Source organism: Macaca fascicularis, chromosome 6 (assembly GCF_037993035.2).
Source record: "Macaca fascicularis isolate 582-1 chromosome 6, T2T-MFA8v1.1".
NCBI classification, from domain to species: Eukaryota; Metazoa; Chordata; class Mammalia; order Primates; family Cercopithecidae; genus Macaca; species Macaca fascicularis.
In genome coordinates, this window is record NC_088380.1 from 44,460,633 (window position 1) to 44,487,083 (window position 26,451).

A 26,451-nucleotide genomic window follows, 5' to 3' on the forward strand; every position below is an offset into this window, starting at 1 on the left:
AGAAAGTCATTGGTAGCTTGATGGGCATAGAATTGAATCTATAAATTACTTCAGGCAGTATGGACATTTATTGATATTGATTCTGTCTATTCATGAGCATGGAATGTTTTTCCATTTGTTTGTGTCCTCTCTTATTTCCTTGAGTGGTGGTTTGTAGTTCTCCTTGAAGAGGTCCTTCACATCCCTTGTAAGTTGGATTCCTACGTATTTTATTCTCTTAGTAGCAATTGTGAATTGGAGTTCACTCATGATTTGGCTCTCTGATTGTCTGTTATTGGTGTATAAGAATGCTCGTGATTTTCGCACATTGATTTTGTATCCTGAGACTTTGCTAAAGTTACTTATCAGCTTAAGGAGATTTTGGGCTGAGACGATCGGGTTTTCCATATATACAATCATGCCATTTGCAAACAGAGACAATTTGACTTCCTCTTTTCCTAATTGAATACCCTTCCTTCCTTCTTTTTTTTTTTTTTTTTGCCTGATTGCCCTGGCCAGAACTTCCAATACTATGTTGAGTAGGAGTGGTGAGAGAGGGCATCCTTGTCTTGTGCTGGTTATCAAAGGTAGTGCTTCTGGGTTTTGACCATTCAGTGTGATATAGGCTGTGGGTTTGTCATAAATAGCTCTTATTACTTTGAGATATGTTCCATCAATGCCTAGTTTATTTAGAGTTTTTAGCATGAAAGGCTGTTGAATTTTGTTGAAGGCCTTTTCTGCATCTACTGAGAAAATCATGTGGTTTTTGTCATTGGTTCTGTTTATATGATGGATTATGTTTATTAATTTGCACACATTGCACCAGCCTTACATCCTGGGGATGAAGCCGACTCGATCATGGTGGATAAGCTTTTTGATGTGCTGCTGGATTTAGTTTGCCAGTGTTTTACTGAGGATTTTTGCATCGATGTTCATCAGTAACATTGGCCAAAATTTTCTTTTTTGTTGTGTCTCTGCCAGGTTTTGGTGTCAGGATGATGGTGGCCTCAAAAAATGAGTTAATGAGGATTCCCTCTTTTTCTGTTGTTTGGAATAGCTTCAGAAGGAATGGTACCAGCTCCTCCTTGTACCTCTGGCAGAATTTGGCTGTGAATCTGACTCATCTTGGACCTTTTTTGGTTGGTAGGCTATTAATTGCTGCCTCAATTTCAGAACTTGTTATTGGTCTATTCAGGAATTCGACTTCTTCCTGGTTTAGACTTGGAAGGGTGTATGTGTCCAGGAATTTGTCCATTTCTTTTAGATTTTCTAGTTTATTTGCATAGAGGTGTTTTCAGTATTCTCTAATGGTAGTTTGTATTTCTGTGGGATTGGTGGTGATATCCCCTTTATCATTTTTCATTGCACCTATTTGATTCTTCTCTCTTTTCTTCTTTATTAGTCTGGCTAGGGGTCTATCTATTTTGTCGACCTTTAAAAAAATTGAGCTCCTGGATTCATTGATTTGTTTTGAAGGTTTTTTGTGTCTCTATCTCATTCAGTTCCACTCTGATCTTAGTTGTCTCTTCTCTTCTGCTTGCTTTTGAATTTGCTTGCTCTTGATTCTCTAGTTCTTTTAATTGTGATGTTAGGGTGTTGATTTTAGATCTTTCTTGCTTTCTCTTGTGGACATTTAGTGCTATAAATTTCCCTGTAAACACTGCTTTAGCTGTGGCCCAGAGATTCTGGTATGTTGTGAGTTTGTTCTCATTCGTTTCAAAGAACTTATTTATTTCTGCTTTCATTTCATTATTTACCCAGTAGTCACTCAGGAGCTGTTTGTTCAGTTTCCATGTAGTTGTGTGGTTTTGAGTGAGTTTCTTAATCCTGAGTTCTAATTTGATTGCACTGTGGTCTGAGAGACCCTTTGTTATGATTTCCATTCTTTTGCATTTGCTTAGGAGTGTTTTACTTTCAATGATGTGGTCAATTTTAGCACAAGTGCGATGTGGTGCTGAGAAGAATGTATTTTGATTTGGGGTGGAGAGTTCTGTAGATGTTTATTATATCTTCTTGGTCCAGAGCTGAGTTCAAGTCCTGAATATCTTTGTTAATTTTCTCTCATTGATCTGTCTAATATTGACAATGGGGTGTTAAAGTCTCCCACTATTATTGTTTGGTAGTCTTAGTCTCTTTGTAGGTCTCTAAGAACTTGCTTTATGAATCTGGGTGCTGCTGTTTTGGGTGCATATATTTAGGATAATTAGTTTTTCTTGCTACATTGATCCCTTTACCATTATGTAATGCTCTTCTTTGTCTCTTTTGATCTTTGTTGGTTTAAAATCTGTTTTATCAGAGACTAGTATTGCAACTTCTACTTTTTTCTACTTTCCATTTTTGGTAAATATTCCTCCATCCCATTATTTTGAGCCTATGTGTGTCTTTGCACATGAGATGGATCTTCTGAATACATCACATTGATGGGTCTTGACTCTTTATTCAATCTGCCAGTCTGTGTCTTTTAATTGAGGCATTTAGCCCTTTTACATTTAAGGTTAATATTGTTATACGTGAATTTGATCCTGCCATTATGATGCTGGCTGGTCATTTTACCTGTTGGTTTATGTAGTTTCCTCATAGCCTCAATGGTCTTTACCATTTGGTATGATTTTGCAGTGGCTGGTATCAGTTGTTCCTTTCAATGTTTAGTGCTTCCTTCAGGAGCTCTTGTAAGGCGGGCCAGGTGGTGACAAAATCTCTCAGCATTTCCTTGCTGTAAAGGATTTTATTTCTCCTTCACTTATGAAGCTTAGTTTGGCTGGATATGAAATTCTGGGTTGAAAATTCCAATTTGCCAGTCTGTGTCTTTTAATTGGACCATTTAGTCCATTTACATTTAAGGTTAATATTGTTATGTGTGAACTTGATCCTGTCATTATGATATTAGCTGGTTATTTTGCTCATTAGTTGATGCAGTTTCTTCCTAGCATTGATGGAGTTTACATTTTGACATGTCTTTGCAATGCCTGGTACCTGTTGCTCCTTTCCATGTTTAGTGATTCCGTCAGGATCTCTTGTAGGGCAGGCCTGGTGGTGACAAAATCTCTAAGCATTTGCTTGTCTGTAAAGGATTTTATTTCTCCTTCACTGATGAAACTTAATTTGCCTGGATATGAGATTCTGGGTTGAAAATTTTTTCTTTAAGAATGTTGAATATTGGCCCCCACTCTCTTATGGCTTGTAGGGTTTCTGCCAAGGGATCCACTGTTAGTCCGATGGGCTTCACTTTGTGGATAACCTGACCTTTCTCTCTGGCTGCCCTTAATATTTTGTCCTTCATTTCAACCTTGGTGAATCAGACGACTATGTGTCTCGGGGTTGCTCTTCTAGAGGAGTATCTTTGTGGTGTTCTCTGTATTTCTGGAATTTGAATGTTGGCCTGTCTCACTAGGTTGGGGAAATTCCACTAGATAATATCTTGAAGAGTGTTTTCCAACTTGGTTTCATTCTCCCCATCACTTTCAGGTACACCAATCAATTGTAGATCTGTTCTTTTCACATAGTCCCATATTCTTGGTGGCTTTGTTCATTTTTTGTTACTCTTTTTCTCTAATCTTGTTTTCTTGCTTTGTTTTATTGAGTTTATCATCAATCTCTGATAACTTTTCTTCCGCTTGATTGATTTGACTCTTGATAACTTCACGGAATTCTCGTGGTGTGTTTTTCACCTCCATCAGGTCATTTATTTTCCTCTGTAAACTGGTTGTTCTAGTTAGCAGTTTGTCTAACCTTTTTTCAAGGTTCTTAGCTTCCTTGCATTGGGTTAGAACATGCTTCTTTAGCTCGTAGGAGTTTGTTATTACCCACCTTCTAAAGCCTACTTCTATCAATTTGTCAAACTCATTCTCCATCTAGTTTGTTCCCTTGCTGGTAAAGGAGTTGTGATCCTTTGAAGGAGAAAAGAGGCTCTAGTTTTTGGAATTTTCATCCTTTTTGCACTGGTTTCTCCCCATCTTTGTGGATTTATGTGCCTTTGGTCTTTGAAGTCAGTGACCTTCAGATGGGGTCTCTGAGTGCACGTCCTTTTGTTGATGTTGATACTATTTCTTTCTGTTTGTTTGTTTTCCTTCTAACAGTCAGGCACCTCTGCTGCAGGTCTACTGGAGTTTGCCGAAGGTCCACTCCAGACCCTCTTTGTATGGGTATCACTGGAGCAGGCTGCAGACCAGCAAAGATTGCTGCCTGTTCCTTCCTCTGGAATCTTTGTCCCAGAGGGGGCACCCGCCAGATGCCAGCCAAAGCTCTCCTGTATGAGGTGTCTCTCAGCCCCTACTGGGAGGTGTCTCCAAGTCAGGATATATGGGGGTCAGGGACCCACTTGAGGAGGCAATCTATCCCTTATCAGAGCTCGAACGCTGTGCTGGTAGATCTGCTGTTCTCTTCAGAGCTGCCAGGTAAGTACATTTAAGTCTGCTGAAGCTGCCCCTTCCCCCAGCTGCTCTGTACCAGGGAAGTGGGGTTTTGTCTATAAGTCCCTGACTGGGACTGCTACCTTTTTTTCAGAGATGCCCTACCCAGAGAGGAGGCAGTCTGGCCACAGTAGCCTTGCTGAGTTGGGGTGGGCTCTGCCCAGTTCCAACTTCCCTGTGACTTTGTTTACACTGTGAGGGTGAAACCGCCTACTCAAGCCTCAGCAATGGCTGACACCCCTCCCCCCATCAAGCTCAAGTGTCCCAGGTTGAGCTCAGACTGCTGTGCTGGTGCAAGAACTTCAAGCCAGTGGATCTTAGCTTACTGGGCTCCATGGGGGTGGGACCTGCCAAGCCAGACCACTTGGCTCCCTGGCTTCAGCCCCCTTTCCAGGGGAGTGAAGGGTTCTGTCTCGCTGGTGTTCCAGGCACCACTGGGGTATGAGAAAAAACAAAACAAAACAAAACAAAAACTCCTGTGGCGAGCTTGGTGTCTGCCCAAATGGCCACCGAGATTTGTGCTGAAAACCCAGAGACCCTGGTGATGTAGGCACTGGAAGGAATCTTCCATTCTGTGGGTTGTGAAGACTGCAGGAAAAACACATTATTTGGGACGGCATGCATGGTACAGTCCCTAATGGCTTCCCCTGGCTGGGAGAAGGAGTTCCATAACCCCTTATGCTTCCTGGTGAGGCAATGCCCCACCCTGCTTCAGCTCACCCTCCATGGGCTGCACCCACTTTCCAACCAGTTCCAATGACATGAACCGGGTACCTCAGTTGTAAATGCAGAAATCAACCACCTTCTGCATCGATCTCACTGGGAGCTGCAGATGAGAGCTATTCCTATTTAGCCATCTTGCCAGCCAGGTGACATTTTCAAAGGTTACAAGGATTACAATGTGAACATCTTTGCAGGGAGTAGGGGTGGTGGTCATTATTCTGGCTACTATAATTGTTATCAATTTAACTTTTATTGTTAATGCAAACTATTAATTTTACTGAAGGAGCTGAGATGGTCGCAGTATGATGAAAATCTTTGTACAGTTGTGTCAGTTATAAGATTAGAGGCATGTTGAGTAAGAAACACTAATAAGGGGGAAGACATGAGTTGGGTTGGCGGTCTGCTTGCTGCTCCTAAGTGGCTAAACTGGGTGGCTAATGCTGGATCCATTGGGTCACTACGGTGCTGGCCAATATATTGCAGACCTGAATGCCATACTAATCAAAGTCTGTATTTTTCCTGAATCAGTAGTTGTAAAATGTCACCTAAAAATTACATAGTAGTTTAAAAAATGGAGGTAAAATTTTCTCTTACCCTGACTAGTCCTTTATTGAAATTAGTGCTAGGTCTGTTTTTCTCCTTAGATGTAGATAAAATGTGGAATGAAAATGTGCAGTGGTAAAATGTCAGTATTTCTTCACTTGTAATTCAGTGAGAAACTGAAGATGCCAGACTTGAATGTTGTCTCTTCTACCTTTTCTGGTTAATTCACATGATTATTAACAAAAGAGGTCAAGGCTTGATCACATCCTGGAAGAGTGGTAACACTACAGTGATATTTAAAAAGGGCATAAGACTTGTACTTACCAGGGCAGAAGAGAAAGTGGGGGTTCAAAAAGTAATGGGGGAAAAAAAGAGAACAAGAGTATTTTAAAAAGCCAGTAAAAATAAAAATTTAAAAATATAGTCTAATGATATATAACAAAAACAACAAAAGAGGACAAAAAGTTACAGAAGGAAAGTGATAGTTATGTGGAAAGTGCAGAAACTCAATAGAGCTTGAGGAAAAACAGATGTAGTGGAAAAAATGTACAGACACCCAGCATTGGGCAATGCAAGAGAAAGTCCAGTAAAATGGTGAAGTAAATGTGAGCCAGAAACACAACAAAGGTTAAAATAACATTTGTTTTTCTTAGCCTTAATGATAGGAAAGCGTCTTGCTGCCTTCTTATAGTTTCCCATCCAAAAATAAAAATTTATGGCTATTTCTACAATGCCTAAGACAGCCATTCACTCCTAAAAATTTCTAGTTTGTTTTTGTTTTTGTTTTTTTGAGATGGAGTCTTGCTGTGTCACTCAGGCTGGAGTCCAGTGGCGCGATCTTGGGTCACTGCAAGCTCTGCCTCCCTAGTTCATGCCATTCTCCTGCCTCAGCCTCCTGAGTAGCTGGGATTACAGGCACCTACCACCATGCCCAGCTGATTTTTTGTGTTTTTAGTAGAGACGGGGTTTCACTGTGTTAGCTAGGATGGTCTCAATCTCCCGACCTTGTGATCCACCTGCCATGACCCCCCAAAGTGCTGGGATTATAGGTGTGAGCCACCGCTCCTGGCCAAAAATTTCTAGTTTTATATTGTCATTTGAAAGAGTTCTTTGGGAGTTTATTATTATATGGTTTTTGAGTGAGTAGAGATAAAATGTGTTCAGACATGTAAAATTATCACATGAGGTAACCTTCCTGCTAAGAGATGAACAAAATATAGGTTGGTGATAAGCTTTGGCTCTATGTCCCCACCCAAATCTCACCTTGTAGCTCTCATAAGTCCCACATGTTGTGGAAGGGACCCAGTGAGAAATGATGATTGAATTGTGGGGGTGGGTCTTTCCTATGCTGTTCTTGTGATAGTGAATGGTTCTCATGAGATCTGATAGTTTTAAAAATGGGAGTTTCTCTGCACAATCTCTCTCTTTTCCTGCTGCCATCCATGTAAGATGTGGCTTGCTCCTCCTTGCCTTCCACCATAATTGTGAGGCCTCCCCTGCCATGTAGAACGGTAAGCCCAATAAACCTCTTTCTTCTGTAAATTGACCAGTCTCAGGCATGTCTTTACCAGCAGCATGAAATTGGACTAATACAGTTGGCATAGAACTTGGCTAAACACTGAGGCCTGTGTATTTGGGCATAGTTCAGATGTGTACTGCTTGCAAGCAGAGATTTGGAGAAAATAACATTTTGGGGTCCCTTCTAGTCTTTTTTTTTTTTTTTTGAGGTGGAGTATCACTCTGCTTCCCAGGTTGCAGTGCAGTAGCACAATCTGAGTTCACTGAAACCTCTACCTCCTGGGTTCGAGCACTTCTCCTGCCTCACCCTCCCTGGTACCTGGGACTATAGGCATGCACCACCATGCCTGGCTAATTTGTGTACTTTTTTTTTTTTTTTAGGAGAGATGGGGTTTCACCATGTTGGCCAGGCTGGTCTTGAAGTCCCGACCTCAGGTAATCCATCCACCTTGGCCTCCCAAAGTGCTGGGATTATAGATGTGAGCCACTGCACGCAGCCCCCTTCTAGTCTTAAAATGACTGTTAAGATTACAATCTAAAAATGCTCCATTTCCCAGCTGGTGGGCCAGCTGGTTTGAAAAGAAAGTTAACTTTTAATTACCCACACAAATTGGGGGAAAAGTGGCACAGGTTAAATAAACCAAAATGATGGAAAGTCCAAAAATAACCTTAATTTCCTTGGAAGAGGTTTTGTAGCTTCATTTAAAGTGGTATTAAGAAAATTCTGAATATATATAACTTATTCGATGAAATGAGCTCATTAGTTACCTTACCTAACTTTATTTTTTTTAGCAGCTAGTGTGGAGACTTGGATATGTTCAAGAAGTGTTTGTTTAATTGAAATTGAAAATGTAGTGCCTGATCTAACCACGGGGCTTTCCAATCTTGCATTCTTTGTTGTTCCTTCACTGTTTTCTATCCCAAGTAGGGAATCAATTATGTCACCACTCATCGATAGAACAATGGTGCCTGAAAGTACAATAAACTTCACAATCAGCATTCGATCTCAAATATTCACTCAGATTAGTTGATAAAGACTTGTACTAAAAGGGCTGCTCCTCCAGCTTTTGAGTGAGCAAAAACAAAGTGTTTAGTAAAAACAGAGAAAGTAATTATTAAAAAGCTTAAAGGAATAATTTTATAGTGATTGTTTACTTTTGATATATTTAACCATAAACATATGATTTGAAAACTCACTAATTGAATAAAAATATTTTCAAGAATTGACATGGTACTATAATATAAGCAGAAAACTATATTTGAAAATAAACACAACTGAATGTCTTGCAGGAGTTATATTAGACCAAAAATCTTGGCCAAGCAATAGGATTTGGAGTCTACTACTTTTTTTTTTCCTGAGACGGAGTCTCACTTTATTGCCCAGGCTGGAGTGCAGTGGCCGGATCTCAGCTCACTGCAAGCTCCGCCTCCCAGGTTCACACCATTCTCCTGCCTCAGCCTCCCGAGTAGCTGGGACTACAGGGGCCGCTACCTCACCCAGCTAATTTTTTGTATTTTTTTAGTAGAGACGGGGTTTCACTGGGTTAGTGAGGATGGTCTCGATTTCCTGACCTCGTGATCCACCCGTCTCAGCCTCCCAAAGTGCTGGGATTACAGGCTTGAGCCACCGCGCCTGGCCTGGAGTCTACTACTTGACAGTCAAATAACACAGTAACAGCCAAATAGTTCAGTTAGATTGCCTTGATTGCTCCATCTCTTCAGGCCTCCCTGTATTTAGGCCACAAGAACCAAAGAGATCTTTTTAACATGTCAGATCATGTCTTTGTTCAAAATCTTCCAATGACTTTTCACCTCATTTAAAGTAAAGGTCATAGTACAGTTGTTGACAAAGTCTTGCATAATTTGGTCATTCTGCCTCACTGACCCCATCTTTTGCTATTCTCTTTTGGCTCACCTCTGTTCTAGTCACACTGGGGTTTTGTTGTTCTCAAGCATTCCAAGCATGTTCCTGCTTCAGTGCTTTTCTACTTCTTGTTCCAACTTTTTGAAAGGAATCTACTCATCGACAAAGGGCTAATATCCGAACCTACAAAGAACTCTAACAAATTTACAAGAAAAAAACAAACAACCCCATCAAAAAGTGAGCAAAGGATATGAACAGACACTTCTCAAAAGAAGACATTCATACAGCCAACAGACACATGAAAAAATGCTCATCATCACTCACCATCAGAGAAATGCAAATCAAAACCACAAGAGATACCTTCTCACACCAGTTAGAATGGCAATCATTAAAAAGTCAGGAAACAACAGGTGCTGGAGAGGATGTGGAGAAATAGGAAAACTTTTACACTGTTGGTGGGATTGTAAACTAGTTCAACCATTGTGGAAAACAGTATGGCGATTCCTCAAGGATCTAGAACTGGAAATACCATTTACCCAGCCATCCCATTATTGGGTATATACCCAAAGAATTTTAAGTCATGCTGCTATAAAGACACATGCACACGTATGTTTATTGCAGCACTATTCACAATAGCAAAGACTTGGAATCAACCCAAATGTCCATCAGTGACGGACTGGATTAAGAAAATGTGGCACATATACACCATGGAATACTATGCAGCCATAAAAAAGGATGAGTTCGTGTCCTTTGTAGGGACATGGATGCAGCTGGAAACCATCATTCTCAGCAAACTATTGCAAGAACAGAAAACCAAACACCACATGTTCTCACTCATAGGTGGGAATTGAACAATGAGATCACTTGGACACAGAAAGGGGAACATCACACACCGGGGCCTATTGTGGGGAGGGAGGAGGGAGGAGGGATAGCATTAGGAGGTATCCCTCATGTAAATACGAGTTAATGGGTGCAGCACACCAACATGGCACATGTATACATATGTAACAAACCTGCACGTTGTGCACATGTACCCTAGAACTTAAAGTATAATAATAAAAAAAAAAACCTAAAAAAAAAAAAAAAGAAAAAGAAAGGATATGCATATGGCTTTCTTGTACACTTTCTTTAGGAATCTGTTCAAACCTCACTTTCGTTAGTCCTCATAAGTACAAGAACCATACACACTCCAGTGCCTATAACAGCACATGCACATAATATGTAACGTGTAAGTATTTGTTGACTAAATTAATGCAAGACCTTTATATATGAATTAGAAGTGAAACATTAGTTTATTAAACAGTTTGCTTGCTTCTTACTTATGAAGGACAAAATGTATTAATTACAAAATGCTACCCATTATGATAACAGCCAAATAAACTGAGTATCAGAGACGTTAAAGGTGAAGGTCATTTAGCTGAACCACACACTCAAAATCACACCTGTCCCACTCCTAACTGCTAGACCATGATAACAAGTTTTCTTATATTCTTGGTGACTTTGGAAGATATAAAGCTTATGCTAAGGAATCTGAGGAGAAGATTGGGTTAGGGCAGAATTGTCCCTTGATGATCGTAGACATTATGGTGAGAGGAAGAATCTTAGTGAAACAGGGAAGCAAAAGTCATAACCCAGGACAAACTAGTATGCATAGTTCAGCAGGATGAAGACAGAGTCAAAGGCATAAAAAGGAAGTCTAAATATGTAGCCCAAAGCTAGAAGGGTCAGAAAAGGCCAAAATTCCTAGGGCAAAACCAGGACAGTATTAAGGCTGAAACGGATCCCAAGATATTAGAGTCTGGCTTCTCTCTGCTAATGTGGGTGTCCTGTGGGTGAATTTAAAGGTTTACAGATAGTGTGGAGCAGATATAGACCTGTTGAAATTGCCTTTGGAATATTTGCTCTACATGCCTTCTGTGAATAGTGATGTGGTTAGTTGTCCTTATGTAAATGCACTGTTCTTTCACATTGCTCACCCTGGCAATGAGGTTCCTTTGCAACCAGCTCACCTGTGTTTCCTAACTTTTAGAACGGTGTTGCATCACAAAAATTGCTTTATCTTGTTTGTTCCTTTGGTTACCTGGCTTACGTAGGGCTGTATTATAGCAAGGAATCTTTGCGTTTGTGGGTCCCTTCTTCCTCAACATCTTGAAATTGTATTTTATGACTGTGTTGGTCTAAGGACAAATTGTTAATAAGATATATGAAAACATTTTCTTCACCCTATAAGTTCCCTTATTTTTCTTCTGTTTTTTAAAGAAATGAAAACATTTTTCTGGGCCCTTAAAAGCATGGTGGGCCCTAGGCATTATGCCTGCTGTGACTAATCTATAAATCAGCCCTGGTTTATAAGCTACTTACTTGCTTCAAAATATAAAAAATATCACCTGTGACATTTTTAGTTACACAACTGTTCCACTTTGGATTTTCTGATCATAACTGAAATATGTGTATATAGTACCACTCTATTTAGCTACAATCTTTGTCAGTATAGGGTATCTAAATCTTTTAATTTCTTGGAAAAATGTGAAATATCAGTGTGTATTCCTGAAACTCATTAGATTGTGAAATCCTCTTTCGTTTCTATTTTTATGGACCTATAGTGCCAGCAGCTCTAGTAATTTCACCTAAGGTAAGTAAGAAACTAAACCTGAAAGAAACTTTTATTCCTGGAAAAGGTGGAAACTATCAAGATGAAGATTACTTAAGAAAATTTTAGTTTCCTGGAATTGTAACAATGATGATAAATAACCATTAGTATCATCCAACCCCCGTATGTTGAATTCCTAGTATGTTTCAAGCAATAAGCTAAGTGTTCAACTCATTTTTTTTTCTCCATAAGTCAATCCTAACAGGTAGTTACTATTATTAATCTCAATATATAGATGAGGAAATTAAGATTATAGAGATTAAGTAACTTTTTCATGATCTATGTATGGCAAAACTCAATTCATCTAATTTTGTGTGATGTCAGTATCTATACTTTTAATGCCATTTATCATCTTTCTTATAGTTCCTTGAAGCTATTGGAGAGTTCTTTGAAACTTGATAATTTTTGATTGTGGCCATGATACAATATATGGGAAAAACCCCAACTAGAAAGGATAATTAGAATTTTTGATTGTGGCCATGATAAGATAGATGGGAAAAAAACACAACTAGAAAGGACAATTAGTCTAGTAAACATTTGGGAAAGTTGTGGGGGGCTTGATAAAAATGCAATCATTTGCTTCTTTCTCTCTTGACTAATTGTGCAGTCTCTGAAAAAGGAGAAAAATTCCCTTTTTTGTCATTGCCTAACCTCTTTACTAAATCCTCTTTCTGCAAAACATGAACTCATTTTTATGTGTGTGGGGTTTTTTTGCTTGTTTTTCTAAGAGATAGAGTCTCATTATCTTGCCTAGGCTAGTCTAGAGCTCCTTGGACTCAAATGATTCTCGTGCCTTAGTCTCCCAAGTAGGTGGGATTTTAAGCATGTGCCACCACATCTGGCTGAATTCATTTTCAAATTAATTTTTTAAAAAAGTATAGTAATAAATACTTGCCCTAATACATGATCATTTTTATTTGAACAACATGCATTTAGTGAGAGTCAATTATGTGCACAATGCTATGCTAAATACCAAGAGGAATATCTAGGCTGTAATGATGTTACTGTGTTATAGATCCATGCTATGCAATAATAATGCAAGCCACATGTATAATTTAAACATTCTAGTAATCACATAAAAAGATAAAAAAACAAATAAAGTTAATTTGAATAATGTCTTTAAACTAACTATCATATTAAGATATAACCAACATTAAAAACTGCTAATGAGATGTCTTACAATCTTTTTAGGTACAAAGTCTTCAAATCCTAGTGTATATTTTATATTCATAGCATATCACAACTTGGATGCCTAAGTTTCATTAGAAAAACTTAATATAGGCCAGGTGCAGTGGCTCATGCCTGTAATCCCAGCACTTTGGGAGGCCAAGACAGGCAGATAGCTGGAGGTCAGGAGTTTGAAGACAAGCCTGGTTAACATGGTGAAACTCTGTCTCTACTAAAAATACAAAAATTAGCCAGGCATGGTGGTGGGCACCTGTAATCCCAGCTACTCAGGAGGCTGAGGCAGGAGAGTTGCTTGAACCTGGGAGGCGGAGGTTGCAGTGAGCCGAGATCGGCACCATTGAACTCCAGCCTTGGCAACAAGAGCGAAACTCCATCTCAAAAAAAAAAAAAAAAAAAAAATCTTAATACAAATTTTGATTTTATAAAATTAATAGTTGAAAACATAGATTCATGTGCCCAACTTGTTTCAAACATACTTTTGAAAGTTCTCAAATAATTGAATTGACTATCAGTTTTATTTTACTTCATTTTTTATTTTACTTTAAGTTCCAGTATACATGTGCAGAACATGCATGTTTGTTTCTTAGGTAAACAAGCGCCATGGTGGTTTGCTGTACCTATCAACCCGTTACCCAGGTATTAAGCTTCACATGCATTAACTATTCATCCTGATGCTCTCCTTCCCCTTGTGTCCCCAAACAGGTCCTGGTGTGTGTTATTCCTCTCCCTTTGTCCATGTGTTCTCATTGTTCAGCTCACACTTATGAGTAAGAACACGCAGTGTTTAGCTTTCTGTTCCTGTGTTAGTTTGCTGAGGATGATGGCCTCCAGCTTCATCCATGTCCCTGCCGAGGATATGATCTCATTTCTTCTGATGGTTGCATCATATTTCATGGTGTATATGTACAACATTTTCTTATCCAGTCTAACATTGATGGGCATTTGGGTTGGTTCCATGTCTTTGCTATTGTGAATAGCAGTGCAATAAACATATGTGTGCATGTGTCTTTACAGTAGAATAACTTATACTCCTGTGCGTGTATGCCCAGTAGTAGAATTGCTGGGTCAAAAGGTATTTCTTGTTCTACATCCTTGAGGAATCACCACACTGTCATCCACAATGGTTGAACTAATTTACATTCCCACCAACAATGTAAAAGCATTCCTATTTCTCCACAGCCTCACCAGCATCTGTTGTTTCTTGACTTTCAAATAATTGCCATTCTGACTGGCATGAGATGGTATCTTATTGCAGTTTTGATTGGCATTTCTCTAATGATCAGTGATAATGAGCTTTTTTTCATATGTTTTTTGGACGATAAATGTCTTCTTTTGTGAAGTATCTGTTCATGTCCTTTGCTTACTTTTTGATGGAGTTGTTTCTTATGTGTAAATTTGTTTAAGTTCCTTGTAAATTCTAAATACTAGACCTTTGTCAGATAGATAGATTGTTAAATTTTTCTCCCATTCTGTATGTTGTCTATTCACTCTGATGATAGTTTATTTTGCTGTGCAGAAGTTCTTTAATTAGGTCTCATTTGCCAATTTTGGCTTTTGTTGCTATTGCTTTCAGTGATTTCATCATAAAATCTTTGCACATGCCTCTGTCCTGAATAGTATTGCCTAGATTTTTTTCTAGCATTTTTATGGTTTTGGGTTTTGCATTAAGTCTTTAATCTATCTTGAGTTAATTTTTGTATAAGGTGTAAGAAAGGGATCCAGTTTCAGTTTTCTGCATATGGCTAGTCAGTTTTCCCAGCACCATCTATTAAATAGGGAGTCCTTTCCCCATTGCTCATTTTTTGTCAGATTTGTTGAATATCATATGGTTTTAGATGTATAGTCTTATTTCTGAGGTCTCTATTCTTTCCATTGGTCCATATGTCTGTTTTGGTACCAGTACCATGCTGTTTTGGTTATTTTAGCCTTGTAGTATAGTTTGAAGTCAGGTAGTGTGATGACTCCAGCTTTGTTCTTTTTGCTTAGGATTGTCTTGGCTATACAGGCTCTTTTTTGGTTCAATATGAATTTTATAGTAGTTTTTTCTAATTCTGTGAAGAATGTCAATAGTAGTTTGGTGGGAATAGCATTGAATCTGTATATTACTTTGGGCAGGGTGGCCATTTTCACAATATTGATTCTTCTTATCTATGAACATGGAATGTTTTTCCATTTGTTTGTGTCTTCTCTTATTTCCTTAAGCAGTGGTTTGTAGTTCTCCTTGAAGAGGTTTTTCATGTCCCTTGTTAGCTGTATTCCTAGGTATTATTCTCTTTGCAGCAATTGTGAATGGAAGCTCATTCATGATTTGGCTCTCAGCTTGTCTATTGTTGGTGTATGAGAGTGCTTGTGATCTTTGCACACTGATTTTGTATCCTGAGACTTTGCTGAAGTTGCTTATTAGCTTAAGGAGCTTTTGGGTTGCGAAGATGAAGTTTTCTAAATATAGGTTCATGTCATCTGCAAACAGAGACAATATGACTTCTTCTCTTCCTATTTGAATATGCTTTATTTCTTTCTCTTGTCTGATTGCCCTGGCCAGAACTTCTAATACTCTGTTCAATAGGAGTGGTGAGACAGGGCAGCCTTTTCTTGTGCCAGTTTTCAAAGGGAATACTTCCAGCTGTTGACCATTCAGTGTGGTATTGTTTGTGGGTTTATCATAAATAACTCTTATTATTTTGAGATATATTCCATTAATACCTAGTTTATGGAGAGTTTTTAACATGACGGGATATTGAATTTATTGCAGGTCTTTTTGCATCTATTGAGATAATCATGTGGTTTTCATCATTGGTTTTGTTTACATGATGGATTACATTTATTGATTTGCATATGTTGAACCAGCCTTGCATCCCAGGGATGAAGCCCACTTGATCGTGGCAGATAAGCTTTTTGATGTGCTGCTGGGTTTGGTTTGCCAGTATTTTATTGAGGATTTTTGCATTGATGTTTGTCAGGGATATTGGCCCAAAGTTTTCTTTTTTGTTGTGTCTCTGCCAGGTTTTGGTATCAGGATGATGCTGGCCTCATAAAATGAGCTAGGGAGGAGTCCCTCCTTCTCAATTATTTGGAATAGTTTCAGAAGGAATGGTACCAACTCCTCTTTGTACCTCTGGTAGAATTTGGCTGTGAATTCGTCTGGTCCTGGGCCTTTTTTGGTTGGTAGGCTATTTTTTTTACTGCCTCAATTTCAGAATTTGTTATTCGTTTATTCAAGGATTCAACTTCTTCTTGCTTTAGACTTGGGAGGGTGTGTCCAGGAATGTATCCATTTCTTCTAGATTTTTAAATTTATTTGCATAGAAATGTTTATAGTATTCTCTGATGATAGATTGTATTTCTGTGGGATCAGTGGTGATAACCCCTTTATCATTTTTTAGTGTTCTTATTTGATTCTTCTCTCTTCTCTTCTTTGTAAGTCCTGCTAGTGGTCTATTTTATATATATATATATATATATATATATATATATATATTTTTTTTTTTTTTTGGGGGGGGAACACAGTTCCTGGATGCATTGATTTTTTGAAGGGTTTTTAGTGTTTCTATCACCTTCAGTTCCACTCTCATCTTAGTTGTTTCTTGTCATCTGCCAGTTTTTGAATTTGTTTGCTCATGCTTCTCTGGTTCTTTTAGTTGTGATGTTAGGGTGTTGATTTGATATCTTTCTAGATTTCTGATATGTGCTACAAATTTCCCTCTTAACAGTGCTTTAGCTGCATCCCAGAGATTCTGGTATAATGTCTCTTTGTTCTCATTGGTTTCAAACAACTTCTTGATTTCTGCCTTAATTTCATTATTTATCCAGGAGTCGTTCAGGATCAGGTTGTTAAATTTCCAGATAGTCGTGTGGTTTTGAGTGAGTTTCTTAATCTTGAGTTCTAATTTGATTGCACTGTGGTCTGAGAGACTTTTTAAAATATAATATCTGTTCTTTTGCATTTGCTGAGGAGGGTTTTACCTCCAATTATGTGATCGACTTTAAAGTAAGTGCCGTGTATATTCTGAAGAATGTATATTCTGTTGTTTTGGAGTGAAGAGTTCTGTAGATCTCTATCAGGTCCACTTGATCCAGAGCTGACTTCAAGTCCTGAATGCCCTTGTTAATTTTCTGTCTTGTTGATCTGTCTAATACTGACAGTGGACTGTTAAAGCCTCCCAGTAATATTGTGCGGGAGTCTAAGTCTCTTTGTAGGTCTCCAAAAACCTGTTTTATGAATCTAGGTGCTCCTATATTGGGTACATATATATTTAGGATAGTTAGCTCTTCTTGTTGAATTGATCCCTTTACCATTATATAATGCCCTTTTTTTTAAAAAAAATCTTTTTTGGTTTAAAGTCTGTTTTGTCAGAAACTAGAATTGTAACTGCTGCTTTTTTGTACTTTCCATTTGATTGTTAAATATTCCTTCATCCCTTTATTTTGAGCCTATGTGTGTCTTTGCACGTGAGATGGGTCACTTGAATACAGCACACTAATGGGTCTTGACTCTTTACCCCATTTGCCAGTCTGTGTGTTTTAATTGGGGCATTTGGCACATTTAAATTTAAAGTTAATATTGTTACTTGTGAAGTTGATCCTGTCATCATGATGCTAGCTTTTTATTTTGCACACGAGTTGATGCAGTTTTTTCATAGTATCATTGATCTTTGTATTTTGGTGTATTTTTGCAGTGACTGGTACCAGTTGTTCCTTTCCATGTTTAGTGCTTCCTTTAGGAGCTCTTGCAAGGCAGGCTTGCTCGTGATGAATTCCCTCAGCATTTGCTTATCAGAAAATACTTTTATTTCTTCTTCACTTATGAAGTTTAGTTCGGCCACATATGAAATTCCAGATTGAAAATTATTTTAAGAATGTTGAATATTAGCTCCTGCTCTCTTCTGGCTTGTATGGTTTCTGCTGAGAGATCCACTCTTAGTCTTACGGGCTTCACTTTGTTTATGGACTTCTAGATTTCTTCTAGATTTTTAAATTTATTTGCATAGAAGTGTGTGTAGTATTCTCTGATGATAGATTGTATTTCTGTGGGATCAGTGGTGATAACCACTTTATCATTTTTTAGTGTGCTTATTTGATTCTTCTCTCCTCTCTTCTTTATAAGTCCTGCTAGTAATCAATCATATATATATATTTGTTTTGTTTTGTTTTGTTTTGTTTCCCCCCCAAAAAAAACAGCTCCTGGATGCATTGATTTTTTGAAGGGTTTTTCAATCACCTTTGGTTCCACTCTGATCTTAGTTGTTTCTTGTCATCTGCCAAGAAACAAATGGGCTTCCCTCTGGTTGTCCTTAACATTTTTTCTTTCATTTTGACCTTGGAGAATCTGATGATTATGTATTTTGGGATTGATCTTCTTGTGGAGTATCTTAGTAGAGGTTCTCTGTATTTCCTGAATTTGAATGTTAGCGTGTCTTGCTAACTCGTGCAGGTTCTCCTGGATGATATCCCAGAGTGTGTTTTCAAACTTGTTTCCATTCTCTCTGTCTCTTTTAGGCACTCCAATCTGTTGTAGGTTTAGTCTTTTTACATAGTCTCATAGTTCTTGGAGGTTTTGTTTGTTCCTTTTCATTATTTTTCTTTAATCTTGTCTGCCTGCTTTATTTCAGCAGATAATCTTCAATCTCTGATATTCTTTCCTTCACTTGATCAATTCAGCTATTAATACCTGTGTATGCTTCACGAAGTTCTTGTGATGTGTTTTTCAGCTCCATGAGGTCATTTATGTTCCTCTCTAAGCTGGTTATTCTAGTTAGCAGCTCCTGTAATGTTTTATCATGGTTCTTAGCTTCTTTGCATTGGCTTAGAGCATGTTCCTTTATCTCAGCAAAGTTTGTTATTACCCACTTTCTGAAGCCTACTTCTGTCAATTCACCTATCTAATTTTCCATCCAGTTCTGTGCCCTTGCTGGAGAAGTATTATGATCATTTGGAGGAGAAGAGCCACCTGGTCTTTTGAGTTTTCAGCAGTTTTGTGTTGATTTTTTCTTATTTCATGAATTTGTCTAGTTTTGATCTTTGAGGCGGCTGACCCCTTGGATCAGGTTTTGTGGGGACTTTTTTCTGTTGAAGCTGTTGTTGTTGCTTTCTGTTTTTCTTTCAATAGTCAGGTCCCTCTTCTGTAGGGCTGCTGCAGTTTGCTGGAGGTTCACTTCAGGCCCTATTCATCTGGTTTGCTCCCATGCCTGGAGATGTCACCTGGGAAGGCTGGAGAACAGTAAAGATGGGTGCCTGCTCTTTCTTCTGGGATTTCTGACCTCAAGGGGCACTGACCTGATGCCAGTAGGAGCATTCCTTTATAGCATGTCTGGCCACCCCTGTTGGGGGGTCTCACCCAGTTGGGGGGCACGGAACCAGGACTCATTTAACGAAGGACTTTGGCTGTCCCTTGTTGGAGAGGGTGTGCTGTGCATGTGTCTGGGCTGGCTGGATTCCTCAGAACTAGCAGGAGGAAAGATTAAGTCTGCTAGTCTGCAGAGACTATAGCCACTCCTCCCACTAGGGGCTCAGGCCCATGGTGATCAGAGTTCTCTCCCTGAGCCCCTGGCTGGAAGTTGTTGGGGTTCCTGCAGAGAGGCCCCACCCAGTGAGGAGGAATTGGTCAGGGTCTAATCTGAAGAGGCAACCTGGCCATGGCTGTGTGCTGCACTGTGGGGACTACCTCTTGGGACCAAGTCATCCAGCCTCCCTGGCTCCAGTAAGGGAAAAGTGAATCGTGGAGCTATAGTGATGGCTGCTGCCCTTCCCTCCCAGGAGCTTAGTGTTTTAGGTAGCTAGCAGCTGCAATGCTGGCTGCTGCCTCTTCCTCAGGGAGCTCAGACAGCTTAGATAGCAGGCAGCAGCAGCAGTGGTGATGGCCACCCCCTCCCCCACCTTACCCTGCCCCAGGGAAAGCAGGCTTAGGCAGATTCCAGCTGAGTGTCTGTTGAGAATCTGTGCAGCTCTGTGGTTGGGACCCAAGGCCCCAGTGGCATGGGTTCACAAGCGAGATCTTCCAATCCATGGGTTGCACAATACCATGGAAAAAGCACAGTTTCACAGACCGGGTAGCACGCTCACTCACTGCCTCCCTTGGCTAGGAGTGTGGGCTCCCCTGCCCTGTGTGGCTCTCAGGGGGGCTGCCACACCACCTTGCTCTTCCTTCCCCACTGTGGGTCACACCAGCTGCCTAGTCAGTCCTGATGACAGAACCTGAATACCTCGGTTGCCAGTGCAGGATTCACGTGGTGCTTTGGATCTTTTTGGTGAGAGCCTCTGATCACTGCTGCTTTTTGTTGGCCCTATCACTTTTTTTTTTTAAAGATATTCTTAATTAATTAATTAATTAATTAATTTTTTAAATTTATTTTTTATTATTATTATACTTTAAATTCTAGGGTACACGTGCATAACGTGCAGGTTTGTTACATATGTATACTTGTGCCATGTTGGTGTGCTGCACCCATCAACTCGTCAGCACCCATCAACTCGTCATTTACATCAGGTATAACTCCCAATGCAATCCCTCCCCCATCCCCCTCCCCATGATAGGCCCCGGTGTGTGATGTTCCCCTTCCCGAGTCCAAGTGATCCCATTGTTCAGTTCCCACCTATGAGTGAGAACATGCGGTGTTTGGTTTTCTGTTCTTGTGATAGTTTGCTAAGAATGATGGTTTCTAGCTGCATCCATGGCCCTACAAAGGACACAAACTCATCCTTTTTTATAGCTGCATAGTATTCCATGGTGTATATGTGCCACATTTTCTTAATCCAGTCTGTCACTGATGGACATTTGGGTTGATTCCAAGTCTTTTCTATTGTGAATAGTGCCGCAATAAACATACGTGTGCATGTGTCTTTATAGCAGCATGACTTAAAATCCTTTGGGTATATACCCAGTAATGGGATGGCTGGGTCATATGGTACATCTAGTTCTAGTTCCTTGAGGAATCGCCATACTGTTTTCCACAATGGTTGAACTTGTTTACAATCCCACCAACAGTGTAAAAGTGTTCCTATTCCTCCACATCCTCTCCAGCACCTGTTGTTTCCTGACTTTTTAATGATCGCCATTCTAACTGGTGTGAGATGGTATCTCATTGTGGTTTTGATTTGCATTTCTCTGATGGCCAGTGATGATGAGCATTTTTTCATGTGTCTGTTGGCTGTATGAATGTCTTCTTTTGAGAAATGTCTGTTCATATCCTTTGCCCACTTTTTGATGGGGTTGTTTGTTTTTTTCTTGTAAATTTGTTTGAGTTCTTTGTAGGTTCTGGATATTAGCCCTTTGTCAGATGAGTAGATTGCAAAAATTTTCTCCCATTCTGTAGGTTGCCTGTTCACTCTGATGGAAGTTTCTTTTGCTGTGCAGAAGCTCTTTAGTTTAATGAGATCCCGTTTGTCAATTTTGGCTTTTGCTGCTGTTGCTTTTGGTGTTTTAGATATGAAGTTTTTCCCATGCCTATGTCCTGAATGGTACTACCTAGATTTTCCTCTAGGGTTTTTATGGTATTAGGTCTAACATTTAAGTCTCTAATCCATCTTGAATTAATTTTCGTATAAGGAGTAAGGAAAGGATCCAGTTTCAGCTTTCTACTTATGGCTAGCCAATTTTCCCAGCACCATTTATTAAATAGGAAATCCTTTCCCCATTTCTTGTTTCTCTCAGGTTTGTCAAAGATCAGATGGCTGTAGATGTGTGGCATTATTTCTGAGGACTCTATTCTGTTCCATTGGTCTATATCTCTGTTTTGGTACCAGTACTATGCTGTTTTGGTTACTGTAGCCTTGTAGTATAGTTTGAAGTCAGGTAGCGTGATGCCTCCAGCTTTGTTCTTTTGACTTAGGATTGTCTTGGAGATGCACCCAATATAGGAGCACCCAGATTCATAAAGAAAGTCCTTAGAGACTTACAAAGAGACTTAGAATCCCATACAATAATAATGGGAGACTTCAACAATCCACTGTCAACATTAGACAGATCAATGAGACAGAAAGTTAACAAGGATATCCAGGAATTGAACTCATCTCTGCAGCAAGCAGACCTAATAGACGTCTATAGAATCTCCACCCCAAATCAACAGAATATACATTCTTCTCAGCACCACATCGTACTTATTCCAAAATTGATCACATGATTGGAAGTAAAACACTCTTCAGCAAATGTAAAAGAACAGAAATTATAACAAACTGTCTCTCAGACCACAGTGCAATCAAACTAGAACTCAGGACTAAGAAACTCAATCAAAACCGCTCAACTACATGGAAACTGAACAACCTTCTCCTGAATGACTACTGGGTACAAAACAAAATGAAGGCAGAAATAAAGATGTTCTTTGAAACCTAAGAGAACAAAGATACAACATACCAGAATCTCTGGGACACATTTAAAGCAGTGTGTAGAGGGAAAGTTATAGCACTAAATGCCCACAAGAGAAAGCAGGAAAGATCTAAAATTGACACTCTAACATCACAATTAAAAGAACTAGAGAAGGAAGAGCAAACGCATTCAAAAGCTAGCAGAAGGCAAGAAAGAACTAAGATCAGAGCAGAACTGAAGGAGATAGAGACACAAAAAACCCTCCAAAAAATCAATGAATCCAGGAGTTGGTTTTTTGAAAAGATCAACAAAATTGACAGACCGCTAGCAAGACTAATAAAGAAGAAAAGAGAGAAGAATCAAATAGATGCAATAAAAACTGATAAAGGGGATATCACCACCGACCCCACAGAAATACAAACTACCATCAGAGAATACTATAAACACCTCTACGCAAATAAACTAGAAAATCTAGAAGAAATGGATAATTTCCTGGACACTTACACTCTTCCAAGACTAAACCAGGAAGAAATTGAATCCCTGAATAGACCAATAGCAGGCTCTGAAAATGAGGCAATAATTAATAGCCTACAAACCAAAAAAAGTCCAGGACCAGACAGATTGACAGCTGAATTCTACCAGAGGTACAAGGAGGAGCTGGTACCATTACTTCTGAAACTATTCCAATCAATAGAAAAAGAGGGAATCTTCCCTAACTCCTTTTTTGAGGCCAACATCATCCTGATACCAAAGCCTGGCAGACACACACACACACACAAAAGAGAATTTTAGACCAATATCCCTGATGAACATCGATGCAAAAATCCTCAGTAAAATACTGGCAAACCGGGTTCAGCAGCACATCAAAAAGCTTATCCACCATGATCAAGTGGGCTTCATCCCTGGGATGCAAGGCTGGTTCAACATTCGCAAATCAATAAACATAATCCAGCATATAAACAGAACCAAAGACAAGAACCACATGATTATCTCAATAGATGCAGAAAAGGCTTTTGACAAAATTCAACAGCCCTTCATGCTAAAAACGCTCAACAATTTTGGTATTGATGGAACGTACCTCAAAATAATAAGAGGTATTTATGACAAACCCACAGCCAATATCATACTGAATGGGCAAAAAACTGGAAAAATTCCCTTTGAAAACTGGCACAAGACAGGGATGCCCTCTCTCACCACTCCTATTCAACATAGTGTTGGAAGTTCTGGCTACGGCAATCAGGCAAGAGAAAGAAATCAAGGGTATTCAGTTAGGAAAAGAAGAAGTCAAATTGTTCCTGTTTGCAGATGACATGATTGTATATTTAGAAAACCCCATCAGCTCAGCCCAAAATCTCCTTAAGCTGATAAGCAACTTCAGCAAAGTCTCAGGATACAAAATTAATGTGCAAAAATCACAAGCATTCTTATACACCAGTAGCAGACAAACAGAGAGCCAAATCAGGAATGAACTTCCATTCACATTTGCTTCAAAGAGAATAAAATACCTAGGAATCCAACTTCCAATGGATGTAAAGGACCTCTTCAAGGAGAACTACAAACCACTGCTCAGTGAAATAAAAGACAACACAAACAAATGGAAGAACATACCATGCTCATGGATAGGAAGAATCAATATTGTGAAAATGGCCATACTGCCCAAGGTTATTTATAGATTCAATGCCATCCCCATTAAGCTACCAATGAGTTTCTTCACAGAATTGGAAAAAACTGCTTTAAAGTTCATATGGAACCAAAAAAAGGGCCCTATCACTTTTTAAAATTTAAGTTACATTAATGAAAACTAAATGAAATTAAAAATTTACTTTCTCAGTTGAACTAGCCACATTTCAAGTACTCAACAGTAATTTGTGACTAGTAGCTATTTTATTGCATAGTGTACATCTTAGAAATTCTGTATGGCTTATATATATTCAGTGAATCTCATCTACCAGGGTCAGCCTTGGTGAGTAGAAGCTCATGTTGCTTTCACTATGGTAACTTTGTTCATGAACCCACTGGGAAATAACATGGATAGCTAGGGAAAGAGGCGGACTGATATGTACAGAATGGGTCATTCTATCCAACTGATCATTACAATCATCCACTGCTGATGCAATCATTTGGTGAGCGTTCACACGAAACACAAATATTTCCATATTTTTCACCCATTCAGAGAGATCAATTCACACACTTCTTTCTAAAAATTTATTTGTCACTAATTTTCAAGTCATTTTCATTCCAAGTCCCTCATCATCCAGTCAAACCTTTGAATTGGTATATAATCACATGTCTGACTATTTCTCCTTCCAAGTAAAGTAAACAACCAGATACATTGCTCAAAGTTCTGACTGGGAAGATTTTCTTTCTTTCTTCTTTCTTTCTTTCTTTCTTTCTTTCTTTCTTTCTTTCTTTCTTTCTTTCTTTCTTTCTTTCTTTCTTTCTTTCTTTCCTTCCTTCCTTCCTTCCTTCCTTCCTTCCTTCCTTCCTTCCTTCCTTCCTTCCTTCCTTCCTTCCTTCCTTCCTTCCTTCCTTCCTTCCTTCCTTCCTTCCTTCCTTCCTTCTTTCTTTCTCTTTCTTTCTTTCTTTCTTTCTTTCTTTCTTTCTTTCTTTCTTTCTTTCTTTCTTTCTTTCTTTCTTTCTTTCTTTCTTTCTTTCTTTCTTTCTTTCTTTCTTCCTTTCTTTCTTTCTTTCTTTCCCTTCCTTCCTTCTTTTTTCTTTTCTTTTCTTTTTTTTATTTTTGAGATGGAGTTCACTCTTGTTGCCCAGCCTGGAGTGCAATGGCGCAATCTCAGCTCATCGCAACCTCTGCCTTCCGGGTTCAAGTGATTCTCCTGCCTCAGCCTCCTGAGTAGTTGGGACTACAGGCATGGACCACCATGCCCAGCTAATTTTGTATTTTTTTCAGTAGAGATGGGGTTTCTCCATGTTGGTCAGTCTTGTCTCAAACTCTCAACTTATGGTGATACCCCACCTCGGCCTCCAAAAGTGCTGGGATTACAGGTGTGAGCCACCACGTTTGGCCAAGATTTTCTTTTACCACTGTCCATCAGGGATATTTTAGAGACGGGCCATGGTGCTGCATCTCCATTTTCCAGTGGTACCTGTATATCATACAGAACCATCTATAAACGTGGCCTGAGTCTTTTCTTCTTCTGTCAACTAATATTAGGGAACACTCTGTGAGGACATAGGTGCAGACTGGGGAGAAAAAAAGAAATGGAGACTCTGGGTATTTGGGACACTTCTTCATGCCACTTACTGATGCCTTCAGGGCCTGACTAGGCCTAATCATGTGTATACTACTTCCACTTCCATTTGATGATGGACTGTTGCTGTGCATGTCCAAATTTATGGCTTGGTCATCAGATAACACCTAGTTTATGATGGGCAGCTCAGGTTGCATGGTAACTTGGTGATCTATGGTTAAGAGTTCAGTCTCTACTAGGGCCCAGTATGGGGGCCAAGAACTCTTTCTCAAAAGAGAGTAGTTATCTGGAGATGACTGGGCTTTTTTTCCAAATTCCAGAAGAACTGTACTGGGATTCAAATACAGTAATCTATCAAAGGCTCCAAACTGAATTCATATTTGTCACTGAGACTTCAGGCACCACAGGACTTGCTGAATCTTACGGCCCAAGTGACAGAGCACCTTGCATAGCAGCCTGGATCTGTTGCAGAGACTTCTCTAATTCGGGGCCCCCCCTCAAAACTTGAAACTTTTTGAGTCACTTGGTAAATGGGCTGAAGTAACACACCCAATAAGGTATATGTTGTCTCCAAAATCAAAAGGGGCCCAATATGCTTTGTGCCTTGTACTGTATTAGTCTGTTATCACTCTGCAAATTTCTGCCACCAGCTTGAATTTTAACCCAGAAAATTGATTTTTCTTTTCTGCATTGTCAAGCTGCAAATTTTCCAAACTTTTATATTTTATTACTTTTTGAATGCTTTGCTGCTTAAAAATTTCTTTTGCCAGATACCCTAAATCATCTCTCTCAAGTTCAAAGTTGCACAAATCTCTAGGGCAGGGGCAAAATGCACCAGTCTCTTTGCTAAGGCATAGCAAGAATCACCTTTATTCCTCTTCCCAACAAGTTCATCACCTCCATCTGAGACCACCTTAGCCTAGACTTTATTGCCCATATCACTGTCAGCATTTTGGTCAAAACCATTAAACAAGTCTCCAGAAAGTTTCAAACTTTCCTACATCTTCCTGTTTTCTTCTGAGCCCTCCAAACGGTTGCAACCTCTTCCTGTTACCCAGTTCTAAAATTGCTGC